At 36.0% G+C, this 17,996-nt stretch overlaps 1 protein-coding gene across 17 annotated transcripts in view; it reads left to right on the forward strand.

Moving 5' to 3' along the window:
• LOC129778219 (TLD domain-containing protein 2) overlaps window positions 1–17,996 on the forward strand; it is a 438,692-nt gene that overhangs the window by 151,066 nt on the left and 269,630 nt on the right. For 6 of the 17 annotated variants that reach the window (XM_055784968.1, XM_055784973.1, XM_055784975.1 and 3 more), the window contains exon 1: window positions 8,942–9,868. The exons of 6 other annotated variants lie outside the window; for them this stretch is intronic. The gene's annotated coding sequence lies outside the window, so the exon portion shown is untranslated. Of the gene's footprint in view, window positions 1–8,940; window positions 9,869–17,996 lie in introns of those variants that run through there. 5 more of the 17 variants (XM_055784966.1, XM_055784972.1, XM_055784974.1 and 2 more) reach the window with 2 other exon arrangements.

A 17,996-nucleotide genomic window follows, 5' to 3' on the forward strand; every position in this document is an offset into this window, starting at 1 on the left:
AATCATGAATCGTTCTTATTCCTGGGAGAATAATGCACAAGCTAGCCATATGTCGGAAGTTGGTTTTATCGTCAAATCTCGTAAGCATCGCTTCTAGAGACACACACCACAGGCACAGAGATTCCATATTCATATTACCATCACCATTAACAACGCATAAAATCGAAAATGTTTACGTGAGAATCAGTCATACACAAACACACTTCACCTAACGGTCAGAAAATCTACGCGAAGTTACTTTTCATCGAGTTTCCTTCTCGGATTTGAGAAAAAAATGTTTTAAAATGATCAGAATTGCCTCTCTCTTCGAAATAATTCCGCGTTGAGAAAAACCTCTGCTCACAGACCGAAAAAAGAATGCCAATCGCCAATGAAATTTACAATATTTGTCTTCTGTTTTACTTCTACGCACCAGTGCAAGCTCTGCACTATGCTTGCTTGGTGCGTATTCTGAGAATGCATTCTGAAGCAAAAAAAACGCACATTAGTTCAACTGGATAAGGAAATAAAAACTGAGGTTGACTATTTTATTTTACCTAGATAGAATGACAATTATTGAATTGTTCGTAGATATATTTCCAATCGAATGATGCAAACTGCAAAATAAGTGTTTGAACTCTCTCATTGCTTCTTTCACGTTCGTCTTTTAGATGTTCATTCTACACTCTTTACCTCCCTGTTAAACGTGGCTGTACGTTGGAAATGAAATTGTTTTGAAGGGAAACTCATAAAATGTCAGAAATATAGAAAAGCATTGGAATGCGTGGGACAATACTTTTTCCAAAGACATTTAATTTTTTTTAAGAATTACATGAACAATGAATTTATGTGCTCTGAATTTGCTGATTTGTATTACAATCACTTATGAACGCAAATTATCCTACACGTAGCTTTGTAGCAGCAAGCTTGATGCAAAATTTGCAAAATTGAAGATACAAACCAAAATCAGCAAATTATTACTGGACTTATAAGTACGACACGTAACGAAGACAGTGGATATGTCGATTGCTCTAATGAACCAAGATCCTAAACATAAAAAAACATGTTAAGCCGAAAATTGAGGCGATCTTACCGTTATCAGGGGTCAACTCGATGTTGTGCATCATGAGTTTTTGCTAGTATATCAGACATTTAACCAGAAGATTTATTAGGCCTTGAAGAGAGCAATTCAGCGGAAATATATGTTTGCCGCTTGACGTCAGAACAGAACAGAACGAATACTAAATCGAATCATCATCAGACGTTTTTATCTGTGATTTATCTGCGCAATTACAAATCGAAGAGAGTTTCGATGGCCTGGTTCAAGTATAAGTGTAATCACATTAAGGTCCACGGTGGGGTCTCTATGGCGAACAATATCAGTTTTGATGAATAAAGATGAAATTCCCTTTTCTACAGTTTTTCGATAGTTTATATAAAAAACAACAATAATCATTCTATTGGTAATCACAAATGATTAATTTCATATTATACATAGAACGTAAAAAACAAATTGGAAACGAGTAAGTTTTCCATTATATCATGTACAACGAAGCTTATTTGCCTCTACCCCTACATATAAATAGGATTGGCCAAAGGAAAAAAAAAACAAAACAAAAATGCACCTTCCAAATATTATCAATTGGGTTTAAATAATCTAATATGTTCAGTGGACTCACTAATAGTACCGCCCCAATCCAAATACCCAGAGGGTTCGCTCGGTTGCAAAAAAGTTTGGCGAAACAACGTTGATAGCGATCTTAACTGCTCTGGACTAAAGAGGTCGGCGGGGTTTGACTACAAAACAAGTGCTGAAACATTGATTCGTCGAGCAGCCGTGAATTGATTTATCATCGTTCCTGAAAAGTGTCATAAATGCACGCATTTCGCTTGTTTGTATCTTATTTTTGCACATTAACCCGAACACTGCAGGCGTTAAAATAAAACTCCACTGGCTGCTGCTTGGGAAATAAATAAACCTATTATACGCTGCTATGATACTGGGGGATACCGACAATGTGCTGAAAAAAAGTGAACCAACCAATCATGAATGGTTAATTTGACAATGACCTGTGAAATCCAATCCGAGTCGCGCAGAGTGGAGCAGCTACATATACAACGGGGGAACGAGTGTCGAACGTTCCCAATCAATCATTTAATAATTAATATTGAAGCGAGCTATTACCGGATTTGTATCGAGGCGAGGCGTTGACACAATTTGATCAATTTGTCCACCACAAAGCGCGTTTAGGCTAAATCGAACATCGTAATTGGCCCGGGGGTAAGCACATCGTGGTTTCTACATTATTGACGAATCGTGCGGCAGGACTAAATATAGACATCATGAATCACATAATGAGCTGAATTAGACTGAAAGGAAAATAAGTAATTAAATAATTAACATAATAATGTAATATTGCACTATAGGGTATATGCGGACAAAATTTAGACAACTGACTTTTATCAAACCTTTTTTTCCCTTTGGAAATTTCTATTAAAAATAAACACTCTCTCTAATAATAGTCCAAAATTTCTAGTCGGTAGCAAGTATTGTTCCTGAGATATTATATGTCGGAAAAGAGATTCACCTATGATATCGTCTCAGTCATCTTGGGCTTGTCATTGTCAACATATCAAATGTTTTGGATCATAGGAATTCCAATTTTTACACAAAATTTGATGCATATCTGATGATGCTGACCTTGCAAACTTCGTCTCGCTCAGAATGGTTTGTTGTTATAGATACTTTCAAACATTCATGTTTTCTTACTAAGCGAACGTCCATGGAATCAATCGCAGAACTGTTCATTGATTAATTTTGACCCTTAACAAATTCCTTTTACTATGAATTTCCTAGTACTTCTACCAGAACCCGTCATTATAATATCTAATTATTTTCAGACCCAATTCTCGTTCAAAAATTATCAATTGCAAATACCATGTTTCTCCCTCACATTGAATATATGCTTGATACAGAAAATATAATGAAATGATGACATCTCAGTTCGGACGATTCCTTCCTCGAGTTTTACCCTTACTCTTTGCTTGATTAGTTCTTGAGTTATGCAGAAATTTGTGTTTCATTTGTGTGTAAACACAACAAAACAAAAATGTTTTTAATCATTTAATCAACTGTATCATAATAGTACATCATTTTATTTATCACAACGTTTCGTTGCAACGATTTCCATCAATCTCGACAGCACAGCTGATGGGATCAATCATAACGATCTGCTAAAAAAGACAAATCTACTCGCGTTCCCCAGAATTACCTTGTTGAATACCACAATTAAAAGCTAATAAGATGTGAGTGAGGCACAGTTTAATAGTGGCCAGATTGCAAACCTGCAATTTGCCCGGTGAATGTTATGTTTCCTAATGACAGCGATTAGAGAGGTAGCTTTGGGATGCCCATTAGAGACCCACCCTAACAATCGCATATTTACGATAGACAAATCGCATTGTCCCAAAGTTCATATTCGCGCGTGCAATTTGCTTAAATTGCCCCAGGAAGGGTTGTTGGGAAAACACCTTTTGGCGTGGTATCCGGAACCATTTACCCACACATATCTACTGACGATTAGCGGAGAGTTGCCTTTCGCTGTAGGCTTTCCTATTTCGGCCGCGTATTTGATCGAAGACTTAGATATACTTTTATAGGCTTGCTTTTATTCTGATATAATGGTAAATCATCATGTAACAGTTCAGAAATGATCCATGGCTTGAATATTGCGAAAGGTCCATCCTACAGATGCTCACATCAGAACTGCCAAGAGGGAAACAACAAAATTGCGCAATTTTATATTTTAAACCAGTTCCTTACAAAAGTTATTTTTGGACATGCAAGAACAATGTGCATCCGGAATCAGCAGAATAGGCGTTGGGGGAATGCACATTTACGGGGAACCGGTTACTTTATTTCGAGCACTAACTCTCTTTTTGTGGAGTGGAAGATTTTCGAGAAAAAGACGAAAATGGAACACTAATAAAGGCTGAAGAGTAATGTGAAACCGGTCTGGAGTTAAAGTTAGCTTACTTGAATGTGAAGCCAATTCCCAAAAAAAAACAAATTTCACTATCTGTCATTCATTCATCAATATTAGACAATATGGCATACACTATGTATATCCGTCATATTTTCAAAACAAACCCATTTGGTGGCGAACACAAATGCATTTCATTACTCATTCAACGAGAGCATCTCTAAGTAGGGAAGCTCGTTGAACTGTAAAGTTAGCAGTTGCAAAATAAACAAACCAACAACCCCGTGTATTAATTTTACAATCACTTCCACAAACAGAAGCCAAAGCACACACGATGATAATAATAATGAATCACTCTCGCTCTCAACGCGGACTTTCATCTAACCGCAAGGTGTGCTGCGCCGTAAGCACGTGTGCATGACATGTAGTAGTGACTGGGCTATAAAGCTAGTTTTGCCTTTCCGAGTCGGAGATCTGAGCTACAACTGAGCTAGTGGCACGATCCTCACGCACCGATCATGGGAATCCGACTTCACCCGATCGATACGATCTACAGGTGAACAACTTGGCAATCCAAACAAAGATCGGTGTGGGACGGAGCAGAGAAAAAAATGTTTTGGTTCAACGAATATACGCGAAGCTTGCGGGAATCGCGTGGATTTTACCTCGTTCTGAGATGGGCAGCATGCACCTAATGGGAAAAATATGGTATAGATATAATGATTTTCTTGATTATTGAATGATTTTTAATTATTAAAATGTTGAGCCTCCGTCCCGAGCCTCTTCAAAATTAAAAGTATAATTCACATCTGATATCATCTCGGAACCATAAAAAAGTATTAATGTACATTGTGAATTTTACACGAATTCATGGTTTCAATCGGGCAGGATAAACTATAACAATTTCTCATGATCTGAAAGTCATGAGTATTTTTTGTAGTGTTTTTATTTAATTCGAATGTTTGTTCTAGATGGGATTTGTCTAGAATTGTCAACAACATAATAATTCAATGGTCCGTATAATTGTTTCAAACAATTTTCAAGTATGCGCTGGTACGGCTTGGGTCTTAATTGTATGATTAACAAACAATTTTTATGTTCTATTATTTGAAGTTGTTTGTTTTTTTTTGAACCCATGCATTTTCGTATGAACTCAAAATTCCAGTATACAATACTAAAAAAACATTACTTCTTCCACACAGTTGTTCACTTGAAATCACTACTAGTGACATCATAATCAACTACCTTTTGGAAATCTAAACCAACGATATATTTAATTCGCTCTTCCGAATTTCTTTGGAACATGCATTTAAGAACATGTTAATTCCCTGAAATATAAAATTAAATTTCAATCATATCAGAGTATTTGTCTAAATATTATTAAAATTACTATCATATAACAAAGTGATAAAATGTAAACCCAAATAGGAATGAGCATAATGCTTATTTCGCTTTCACCAATCTTGCATAAACTGTCATACTCGCTTAGTTATTGATTTTTTCTTACTTTTTTGCCTTCACTGGCTCTAATTAAAAAAGCAAGATGCTCAGAACAATTCGGTTGCTCTCTTAGATACGAAAATTGGTAATGGATATAGTTATGAACAATTGTTATAGGTGGATTTCAATAACATTTTAGAAGTAAAAAAACTTAAATTTTCTTATGCGTTTTTATCGTTTACCCGTCGAATGGAAGATGCATTTTATTGTTCCTATTAATTAAATTAAAGCTCTCTATGGCTCGTTTTTTGACTCCCAACTTCTTCAACTAAAATCATCAAAAACCACAATTTTTACTCCACTGTGTCTCAACAGCATACTTGATCACCAAAGGATGGCCATCTCGGGTGTTTCTCATCGGATCTTGACCATCCGGGTACCGTAAAATTCATTATCGATTCTTGTTTCTGCAAACAATAGGAATATAATAAAAATATAATACTACGAAAAAGATATAGAAAATTGTGACCAGGACACAACCACATTGTTGACGTAAGACTACGAAATTACGAAATACGGATATTATTTTAGAATACGTGGTTTTTCGCAACTCTCTCGTAGCAGTTAGAAAAGCCAATTTGAGAAAAAAAATTAACTTTCAACCATAACAATGGTTGTTGGTTGCTCGCTGGTTAGAGTGATACTGGAATAGAAATCACAACTGACATTTAAACTTTCGCCCGATGCAATATGCCTTGAGTACAACCGAGCCATATGCCAGCAAATAAATAACCAGCAAACGCATATTTTATTGTATTGTTTCTTTTTTTTCGATTTTGTATGTTTGTATGCAAAAGTGTATCACAGTCAACTATTAGCAGGGACGAGAGAATTCGGATTTTTATCGTGATGTGAGTTTTTTTTAGTTTTATTTTTAAATTATATTCCCAATATGCTTCCGAAGGCCGTAATAGTACCTCAAAATAAAAGCGACGGAAAAACGCAGTTTTTAACAAACGAAATAAAATTTCGGACCGGTCATTCTGAAATTAAACAGAGGATAATTATTTACTTTAATTATCCTCTGTTTAATTTCAGAATGTCAAAAACAATCAGATGCATCTGAATATTTATATTTTTGAAGGGTTATGGTTGACAGAATTTCTCTAGTAACATTCTTTTGTCTATCTTTGTATCTTTCTAGTGATCAGAATTTGTTTGAAAAAAATTAAATGATGTTTTAAATTTAAAAGCAAACGATGTTTGGAATGTTTTTCATAATGTGTTTTTGTTTTATTTTATGGAATCAATCTGTTTCATTCTGGAAATTTAGTATTCAATGCATTTAAAAATACTGAGAGCCACTGACACTAAAAGTTGATTTGTTATACCTACTATCAAGTATGGAATTATTAATTGTCTGTTGCATCACAACCTTCAAGAAAGAGATCCAGAGTCAGTGATGTGTTGAGGATTCATTGATTCAAATTAAAAAGAATAGTTGATGTTCGTAAACAAGATGAACATAATAGCGAATAGTATTACAAAATACGAAAAAATACTAACATATTAGTAAAAAAGCACTGTTTTAACTCTATAGATACGTTAGAAATGCACAAATTTTTTTTAAACGGTTCAGTCATAATAAAATAATGGGTGGGTTAAGGGAGTATTCTAGTCTGGAAATTTTAGAAAAATGATTTTTTTTCTGTAGTTTAGACGTTCAATAACATATTCTAGGAAGAACTTATCGAAAATCGTATTATTTACCGAGTTCGAGCCATTTTAGTGATGCGATTTCGAAGCTGGTACGGCCATAACAATGAACTTCAAACGCGTTTTTCTCAAAACCAATTTTTTCAAACTGGCGTACACGATATCTCAAGTTCACCTGAACCGATTCATGTCGAATTGATATGAATACAATCTGCAGGCAGCTCTCTATCGTATGAACCTCTAAAAATAGTATTTTTTAAATACTTACGATTACGATATACGATTTTTAAAAAATCGGGAAACGTAATAAAAAACGTTCTAAACCGCATTTTGTTTTTCAAACGGCCACCATTTTGTCAAAAACGATGTTTCTGACCTGTCCGAGGTTCATGCGATAGCGACATCTTTATTGTTCGATTTTTTTGTTTCAGATAACCAGAAGGGCTGGAATCGTATACGCCATGGCACAACTTTTTTTTAACCCTCTCACTTCATCAGCTCTTAACTATTCTAGTTATGAATATTTTTTCGCCGTCCAAGTTTTGTTTTATTGTTAAAAGATAGATGAACAAATAATGATACAGCAGATAGTAAAAATATTCTTTGTTTTATTTTTATGGAGCTCTAAAAACGTTCGAAATTCGTGTCTCTACACTAGAATACCCCCTTGAATCTATGACATAATCACAATGTTGACCTGGGGCTACCGTTGGCTTATCATTTGTTTGTATCGATTAAATTATTGATTTCATGAAACAACTTTTGATTTCACCTTAGATTAGAACTACGTGTTAGGGAAACATATTCCGATCTGCACAAAGTCAAGCTAGTACAAAAGTACTCGCAACTTGCCTTTATTTGCAAAACCGATTTCCCCAAGCTCTTTGGTTCTAAAGTGTGTGTTGGGGAAACCGTTAATCGGGCCAAACAAAACGTGACAGTTAGGGCGTTTAGATATCTCCTTAAAATTTAACAATTATTCAATTGTTTATTTCACGAAAAATAATATTTTATTCTTTGTGATGGATGCGTACAAATATTTCTAATCAATTGATGCGAACATCTTTCGATCTACTAAGAAATGTTCGAGTTATAAGCATCCAAAATCTTTCATTTTTCTTGTATGTTCTGTGTTTATGTTTTGTTTTTACTTCCCATATATCCCGGTTAGACGTAGTCTTACGTCAAAATATATTTCGCTTATACCACATGAGAAAGCAGAGTGTCAAATAAGTTCCAGGACATAAATGATATCTATTATCTAGAAGGTGGTTGTTCCACTGGGTTCAGCGCTTACTGGCGAATATTATCTCAGAGTTTCGAAGAATTTGATGGCCAGAATGACCAGTTACTCATCATGCGTAAACTTTTTACTTGAAATCGCATCTATGGCTCAAATCATCCGTCCTGTTCATCTGATTTGGTACCATGTGACTGTTCTCTTATTAGTCCAGAAACATAATAGACACACTGCGTATATTTAAAAGCGAATCAAAATTTGAGTTGCTAGCCGAATATTCGAATGGCTCCAAAAGCGCGCGCATACTTCCTGCAATCGATGAATAGTGCCCTCCCTACTGTGGGAACGACTCAACTATAACCGGGAGAGAGTGAGTGAGTTGATCGAGCGCGCCTTTTGTTCACTGTTACAATTTGATGGAGAACACTTTGAGTGAGAGAGCGAGATCTCACATTTAATCTGCGCCAAAGCGCGCTCCAAGAGAGTCGAAGCATCTCAAGAAGGCTCCACCAGCGTATACGACGTCTAGCTGAAGCTGAACCGATCGGTGCAGCACTTGTTGGTATTAAACATTTTCGAAACATTAGCATTCCCTTTAGTTTTCAACGAGTTTCTATATCGATCGCTAGGTTTTGTGCGCGTGTCTTATGTCCCAAGCGCGTTTTCCTGCCCGATTGCTTTTGTTTGATTATTCCGGTTGCTTAGAAATTCTATGGTCTGCTCGTTGGAAAACTCGTGAATTGTTGGAGTGAGGGTTCAACTGATCTTAGTGGGCTTGGCACCACAAAGTGCGTGCGTGTGTGCGAGAGAGTGTTTTTGTTTAATTTTATTCGAATAGTCTGCTCGTGATTTGAGCGATCAAGTGCGCGAGTTGTTTCCGAATTGCACAAAGTAAGAAAGAAAAGTGAAACTCAGGTGCCTTGAGTGCCATAAATGGCGAAAGTAACACTTGCGACCTTGTGGACCTGTATTGATTGAGATTAACTAAGCCTCGTGTGAAGCGCATCTTTTTTCTCATGTGCAAGTTTTCTTCGCTACATATCTACCCACAGAAAAGCAATGTGACTGTCAAAAGAAAGTGCGCTTTTATATTTTGTGAATAGAGAGAAATAACCCTTCCTCCGCATATGAGTTGGTGGTTTCCGAGCGCATGTGAAACAAGGGAAAAGTGCAATTGAAACTAGTTTTAGCTACAAGTGCTGTGCAGTGCTTTATTTTCCTCTATTAGCGTCCTAGACGCCATCGCACTTCGATAGGCTATTGGAAGTCCGAGCTTCGTTGTGTGCCATATATGTGGAAGCAACGACAAAAAAGATAAATCTTCATCGAACAAAAGCGCTCAACAGAGCAAACGAGTTGAGACAAAGCAGTATTAGAAGCTTCTTGTTGCGAAAGTGAAAGATCTAAAACAACGTGATCGACGCCAGAAGGGACACGAGTTCCCCAAGTTTGGGGTTGGATTTAGGATTTTATTGAAGCGTCAAGCTGGCAGCGATTCAGGAATACACAAGTAAGCACATTATGACTTTCAATCGAATATGCTGGAGCTTGTTTCGCCGACAACGACCATTAGTGCAACAACAATTACACAAATTTATAGGTTAAGTTAGATTGCGAGTTTCACTGAAACATCAGAGGTCTATATTCTTTGACTTCTTTTATTACAATAACGGAAAATGGTCCAGAAATTCTACTTCCGGAATTTTCTATCAAGGCAGGTTCAAAACATTTTTTCCATTCTCACTCATGCCGTAAATGAATCTAACGGTCTTCTAAGTATAATTTTCCGTGCAAATTAAAACTTACTTCGCCACGGGGCTCATTGGAGTCAATCAGCGCATGACGAGCAAATACCGGCTGTTATTTAGCGTTTTTTCACCTCCACCTCTTCTGTGGTGTTGCCTTGTGAAATGTTTGTGCGTATCGTTATCTGTAGCGCGCATTTTTGCAAAACAAACAAATGGGGTTAAACATTCCTCAACGCGGATGGAGTGGATGCCATGTTCGGCTTTTTACGGCCATTCTGCACGCACATGTTCTTGTTCTGGGTCTGCGTATCGAACAGAATCCCACACGTGAAAAAAGATTGTAAGAAAAACCTAAACTATTTAGAATAACATTTATAACGTATGGGCCTTGTTTACAAAAAAAAACAGAAGATTTTATCATTCAATTTAATTGGAGGGCTATGGGATGATGTATGATTTCTAAATTTAATATCAGAAATCAATTAGTGAAGAAGCAATACCAAATCCTCTAAAGGACGGGAATGAAACATGATATTTGATAGTAAACGAAATATTTCTGGTTTGCAATTATCCTGCAGGACTCGTATTTTTTTACATTTGTTCTTTTGTTCAACCAGAAACAATTAATTACATTATCACCATGGTTTTCATTTGAAAATAATGTCTAAAATGCGTCGTTTTGACATGGAAAGTTCTCAGTTACATCCCGTTGAAAAAAAATATAGGGGGTGGTCCAGAACTAGGCCACATAGTTGACGTAAGACTACGGAATTATTTCTTCCAGTTCGCTTTGTATTACTTCATTTCTTAACACATTAAGGACCGCTCACGGGTTATCTCGTGTTTGGCGTCTCATCTTTTGCGGACCGCTCACGAGTTTTCTCGTGTTTCGCGTTCCGTCTGTTAGGGATGGATCACGAAATAACCCGTGTTTTCTACACTTGATGGCTAAGTCGTTGGTTTGCAATAATCCAACAAGGCCTTCCGATCGCTCGTCTTCGTCTCATCCACACCAAAAGAATCGATCTCATTCGTGGATTCCGAACAAATGAAGCGTACAAGTTTGCCCCAAAACGTGCTGTCCCAGGCGTAGTCTTACAGATTTCTTTCCGGTCCTTAATGTGTTAATTCATCGAAAGCATCGAAAGCATAATTGATGATGCACGATTGTTTTCGCAATGATATAAATACATTCTGTCAAGTCTGTCTAAATTTAAATTATCACTTTTAAAATTGGCCCCTCTGAAGCAATACTCTTTTTCCAACGAACAATCCAGGCATAGAACAATTTTTTATAGCTGTATTCAGAAACTGCCATTAGCTAACGCAACGAATTCGTTTTAATGTTTTTAACACTCCTATACTCGCGCATTGGTCTGTCAGACCGAGAAATCAATAATTCGTTAATTTCTCAGAAAATATCAACACTACGACTTTGCGATTCTCTCTAGCTTCGTTATTCGTCGTTCGTCATCGTTTAGCGTATCGCATGTGTTGGTACAAAGGGGACGTGTGCCACTTCTTTAACACTTTCGGTCTGACACACCGACGCGAGTATAGGAGTAAATTTTTTTGGACAAGTGCCTTTTTTCATATACTAGAATTATGTTGAATGAAATGAATAGAATAATGTTAGTAGCGTGGAATATTTGTTGAATATAATGCATAAGATCATTACAGGACTATTCTTATTTGATTTCAGTCCCTTATGTAACTGGATTGAATGGATTCATATATTAACTATTCGTCGATATATTCGTCGTTAGATTCATACGTTCAAAAGCAAAATATATGTTTGACTTTCGTATAGTTATTCGCTAAACATAATGGTCATACATATACACACTTGTGGAAGAATTGTAAACAGTAAACGATAAACTGATCGGTAGCTTATGGTAATTTTTAACAATTACAGTTTCGGGGATATTTTTTTAATAATGGATCGACAAGAAAACGAGAAAAAAAGGAGCAAGTTCCTAGAAATCCTTTTATATCATCTTTTTATGCCTCATCTAAAAAAAGGCATTAATTCTTAGTTTACCAAGAAAACAGAGACAAAGAATATTAGAAATATGCAAACTTTATATTCCAGATCCTTTATCATCTGGTAATTATCTAGGAGGTGGTTATGCATTCTGCTCTCGATTAAAGACCTGATAAACACGCAACAACTGCAAGAAATTTAAAAAATATGTTAGTTTCGAGCATGCAGTTATGCTATGTTCTGATTCTTATTCCAATACATAAAAACGTATTAATCGATTGTGGTTTCAATCGATTAATACGTTTTTATGTTATTTTATAGCGATTTATACTTCAATGAATTATATTCAGTTGCTTACTTTTAATTAATAACAGTGAAAAATTCGAATTTCGTTATTTGTGTTGGAGTATCAAAAATTACTCTGTTTTGAGGAGGCTGAATTAGATGACTATTAAAACATAATAAAGACGAAGAAAACATATTTTTGGAGTTTTTTCATAAAAATAATACCCTCTTCTTGAAATAAATGCGAATGAAGTCTGAAAAATATACAATGGCAATATTACAGAGAAGTTTAATTTTCGGTCTGTGACACCGTGCGCGAGTATACGTGTTATGATTTTTCACGCGAGTACAGGAGGGTTAATGCTATCAAAACAACTCCTACGAAGCGGTAATTTGAGTTTCGTGTGTTCGACATAATTGAATCACCAAGTTTCGGCACAAGAAAATTTTGTTTGCAACATAAAATTTCTCACAATATCGTTGATCAATAGAATTATTCAAATAAAAAAAACGTTGAGCAAAAAATAGTTCACTTATTCTTTATGACGCTGTAAACAAACTAATTGACAACTCGCGCTCAAAATTGACATGCAAATCACTGATAGAAGTACCAGCTTAAAAATTGAAAATATTCAGTGTATATTTGACAGAATGTATTTTCAAACAGTGCTTCTCCTTCTTCGCGGAAAAGTTCAATCGCGATAAGTCAAAATTGTACTCTGCAGCTACTTTAGTTGCTCCTGTTGGTCGGAACAGAAATTAAACAAACAATAGATTAATGCAAACATGTTTGCGCTCGTCAAGAAATAGTCGAGTTATGAGCGTTCGAAATCTTTCATTCTATTTTACATGTTCATCATATCCTGTTGAAAGTAGTCCGTAGTCCGTTGAAATTCCCTTCTTGTAAGATTATTTCAAAATAAAAAAAGAAAAATTGTAATGACGAATTTAGAAATTCATGGGAACGGGAATTTATAGAATTTATAGGAATTAGTGTAGACAAAAAAAGGATTGTGCCTCATTTTCTTTCCGTACTACTCTTTAAGATCAAGAAGTCATTTATACATTACCATGGGCGTTGTAACATTCCGTCGATAATATAGCAGGGGATTCAAACCCACGTCAATAATATTTGGATTCCCTTACTAATCTGATTTTTGTTTGTTTTTACCATGAAGTTTCAACTGCAGAAATTTAAGTAATTACAAAATTGAAAACGAGATTGCTTTTTTACGTTTATCGCGGTGCAGTGAACAGGGAATAGTTATTGTATGAACAACGTTTCATCGATTTCTTATATTCATCTAGTAGAAATAAGTAAATGGACACCATCATGAAAGACATGTTTGGACTACACAACGAATTTTATTCAAATGTAGAAGTAGCTTATGGCACAAAATATTGATAATTGTTGATTTTCGATCGATGTTTGAAAGCTGTGTGAAATCAGTTATGCGTTCAAACTGTGATTATTCGAAAACGTTTTTTCAAAACTGCTCAAATATTTTCAAACCAAAAATATTTGTTTGCATGTTTGGACATACGTATTACATTGCGTAGCAACGAAAAAGTCGATTTTGATCATTTTGTCGCTTATGTCACCTATACAAACATGGGCAGTATATATTTCTTAGACAAAAAAATATTTCCTATTGGGCTTTGGATATTTCTTGTTAATTTGTGTATTTGGAATCAAAATACATCCATTAATTGACGAAAACATTAAAATGGGCCCCTATATTGTAAGGTAAGACGTAGTCCTACGTCAATATTACATATTAAAAACTCAAAAATCAAAAACTATATACCTTATATTATATCAAATCAGTTTATATTATGTTATAGTATATTATATCTGTTTTGAAATATATTTTCTTCTCATTTTTATGTCGAATTTGACTCTTCTCATTTTCTCATTTTCTCATTTTTTTTTGAATTTTGTAACAGAATTGTAGCAATATCGGATAAATCTGATTTTGCAGATTACTCTTATTCAAGCATGTACATCCAAACCAAATAGAAAATATGGGTGTGATTTTTTTCAATAATGGCTAAATATTAGGTTGGGGAAAAGGTTATTAATTATTTCCTCAGTAGCTGGACTAAGTAATCAATATCTCGCGTAATATCGATAATTGAATTTCAAGTTTAGGCTCATTGTAAAGATGACATTTCACACTAGACAAAAATCTATTGTTATTTTTTGTTTGTTCCATTCAATTGTGAGTTACGGGGTGTTAACAATGGAGGTCAACAAAGAGGAAATTCGTTACATTTTACACTTTTTTCTTTTATAAATGCGAACATGCGAGCCAGGCCGCTGAAACTGTGAATGGTATTGATGGTGCCGATACGCAACAGTAAAATACGTGCAATTTAATTTATGTTTTGATTTTTTTTTTCATAATTTTTTTCAAATTTTTTTTAGTGTAATACTTGATTGAGATCTTTCAATGCATTCACCATACAGTCCGGACCTGACACCAAGCGATTACCACCTTTTTCTTGCATTGCAAAATTTCCAGAGGGATAATAAATTGGGATCAAGAGAAGATTGGTAAAATCTACTGCTAGAGTTTTTCGCTAATAAGGACCAAGACCTCTATGATGGAGATATTATGAAGCTACCTTAATAAATTTTATAACAAAAAGGGTGCATATTTGACCCAAATAGGTAGTAGCGAACTTTTTGAATTAGAGCTAGTTTAAGGTAAAAAGAGCCCACAACGAGGAAACATCATTTACTCTGTCATAGTTGAGATTTGACCATATCCGTAGAAGCTTTTTAAAAAATATGATCCTCCATCACCGCTTGTAAAAATGTGGGTCAGCTACCTAACACCAGCGTTGTAGGTGAATATTTTATGTCGCTCATTGGGACTGAACAATCTCCCCCAAATGTACTTATATTTGTCACTAAAATTTTCTCACTCTTTGGACTTTTTAGTATGACTTCCTGGGACCACTTTTTCGGTAGGAATTGCATAAGTCTTGCACAAAATCAGAATAGGGTACCCTTTAACTTCTCAAAAAATCATATCCAAACTCACTCTCAAAACCCACTGTTGTTCTAAAAAAAACATTTAAATGTATCGTCAACATCTGGTTACTTCCACGTTGTGGATTGTCAATGTTACAATGTCATTTCTATGTTCTGCTGACCATCAACCCACCTACAGAATGTCAATAATGCTGGTCGACTTTCGCAACAGCTGTTGCTCACCGAGAAGTGCCTTCCAACCCTTTTGTGATAGTACTTATGATGGAAAAATATTATATAACCGACACACACAACCATTAGCAAGAACCAGCGAGGCGCGTTCGTAACACGATTCAAATGCAACAACATTTCTCTATCCAATCCTTCCGGCAACATTACCGTGGCCACATACATTTCTCGCCGTTTCAGCAGCAGCCTTTCACGTATGGCTATTAAAAGTGATTTAGCAATCATTTTATCATTTTCCTCAGCCGGATGAGAAAAAGTCTGAATCCAAAAATTATAATTTCAAATAGATATCCGGTTGCTCTTTAATCAATCCAAATATTTCGTCTGTGCGCTTTCAATGTTTTTATTTTTCGAAATTCTATTGCGACCAGAAAACTCCCTAAAACCCGATAGGTGATCTATCGGTCTTAATTCTTCACACCAGAGACCAACTGATTGTGAGTGTGTAAATAAAACGCAGATCGTGCAGAACTGCATTTCGAAGCCTATCCGTATGTATGTGTATTTACTGGCTAGATGAACATACCTTTCTCTTTGATGCTTCTAATAGTGCTAGCGTTCTCCAAAAGCTTTAAACAGCGCAGTGGTGTGTGGTGGTGATACCAACCGTTTCTTGTCGAGTTCATATGTTACTCAAACACGTGCTCGCGCGATGCTTGTTTGCATTTTCGTATGCGAGACGTATCAACAGACTCTTGCGCCAGCACCTCTGGAGAGTTGATCTCAGTGGATCACCGTGTTGAAGGCGCGCCTCTATGCACAGTGCATAGAGTTCGGCACACAACGAGTAGTGGTATGTGTTCTCGTTGGTTTATCTGGTACCCGCGGATAGGCTGATGTTTACGCTTGATTGGGTTTTGGATATTATCCGATGGTATGTTTTGGTGGTGATCGAATTGAACGATCGCGTACTGCAAGTGACCATTGCTTTTACTTTCTACACTAGGGTCGATGGTGTTTTGAGATGATTAACAGAGTTTGAGATGCTGTGTTGAGGTGTGTCCCTATTATGTATGCTATAGTCATTCTGTTTGTTTGCAGTAATCGTTTTCTATTTATTGCTTTTGCAGAAGAGAATATTGAACTATCCTCCAACACATCAAGGATCATCCACATTCCGTATTTTACTTCTGTAACAGTCTTTTTCCCGCCATCGAATAACTTATTGAATGCAATATTCAAGATGATTTTAGCTGCTTCATTGGTTGTTCTCAACTCCGAAAATGAGGAAATATACTAAGACATTCTAAAATTCTTATTTTGGAAGCGAAAATGACACCACAGCGTTAACTATACAATACAAAATCAAGAATTCTCTGAGTAAACCTCGATATTCTCCAATGTTAATGAAATTTTTAACATGCCTTCGGTGCAAAAAGTAGTGTTTTGGAAAAAAAAAATATATGTACAAGATGCACGGGATACATAGGGATACGTATAGTGCGGAAATGTTATTTCGAGGAACCATGCAAATAAGCGTGCTGTTCTGTTGTATGTATGTGTACTTCTGCATAACTTTGGAACGCCTGAACCGAATTTGATCAAATTGTTACGTATTCGCGTGGTCTAAGGAAGTTGTCGTTGGGTTTTTGGAAAAGGGAGATGGAAAAAGTTATCGCCAATATGCATAAAAGACTTTATGTTGAAAAATTAGAAAATCGAAATCATTAGAAAACCGAAAATAATGGGTTTGAGCAGGGCTCTGCATAGTCATAGTCAACTGAGGATAGTCAGCTGACTATCTGACTGACTATATCCGTATTCAGTTAGTAATGACTTTTGGCTTCTTCACACAGTTTCTCCACCAAAACGGCTAAACAGTCAGTCGGCGTTTAGTCACTATCTCCCTCTACCGACTCGACTATATCATTTCATTCTTCCCAGTCAAATTGTCCTCATTGCATTTTGAAGTGACTTCCCCCAAAAAAAGTTCGCTCCTCTCTTTCTCTCTCCTATGTAGGTGTGCATGAATCGATGTTTGAGTTCAACGTGGTTTGACATATGCTACAGGTGAGCTAGATTCTTTTGTATCGTACACGAAAATTACTCACACGTATAAAATAGCGTGCAGTGTGTGTGCGCTATTTTGCACGCTATTTACTAATACTAACGCGAGGACCTTTTTTAGCATACTTTATAAATGTCAAAGTTCGTTAGTTTGAGTTCACGAAGGGTAGACAATAAACCGTCCATTGATGGTGTAACTTTTTTTTTGCATCAGAAATCATGTTTTCGTTCCTCTTTATATGGACGTAAAAATAAGATTGCGTACGCGGGTATAAATTTCGTTCCTAGGGAAGTAGAAATGTGGATTGAAGTCAGTTGAATGAAGAGTCGTCGTCGAGTCAGTTAGAATAACCACTGACTGGACTAGTTCACCAGTCATCCTCGC

This window comes from Toxorhynchites rutilus, chromosome 3 (genome assembly GCF_029784135.1).
Source record: "Toxorhynchites rutilus septentrionalis strain SRP chromosome 3, ASM2978413v1, whole genome shotgun sequence".
Lineage (NCBI taxonomy): Eukaryota > Metazoa > Arthropoda > Insecta > Diptera > Culicidae > Toxorhynchites > Toxorhynchites rutilus.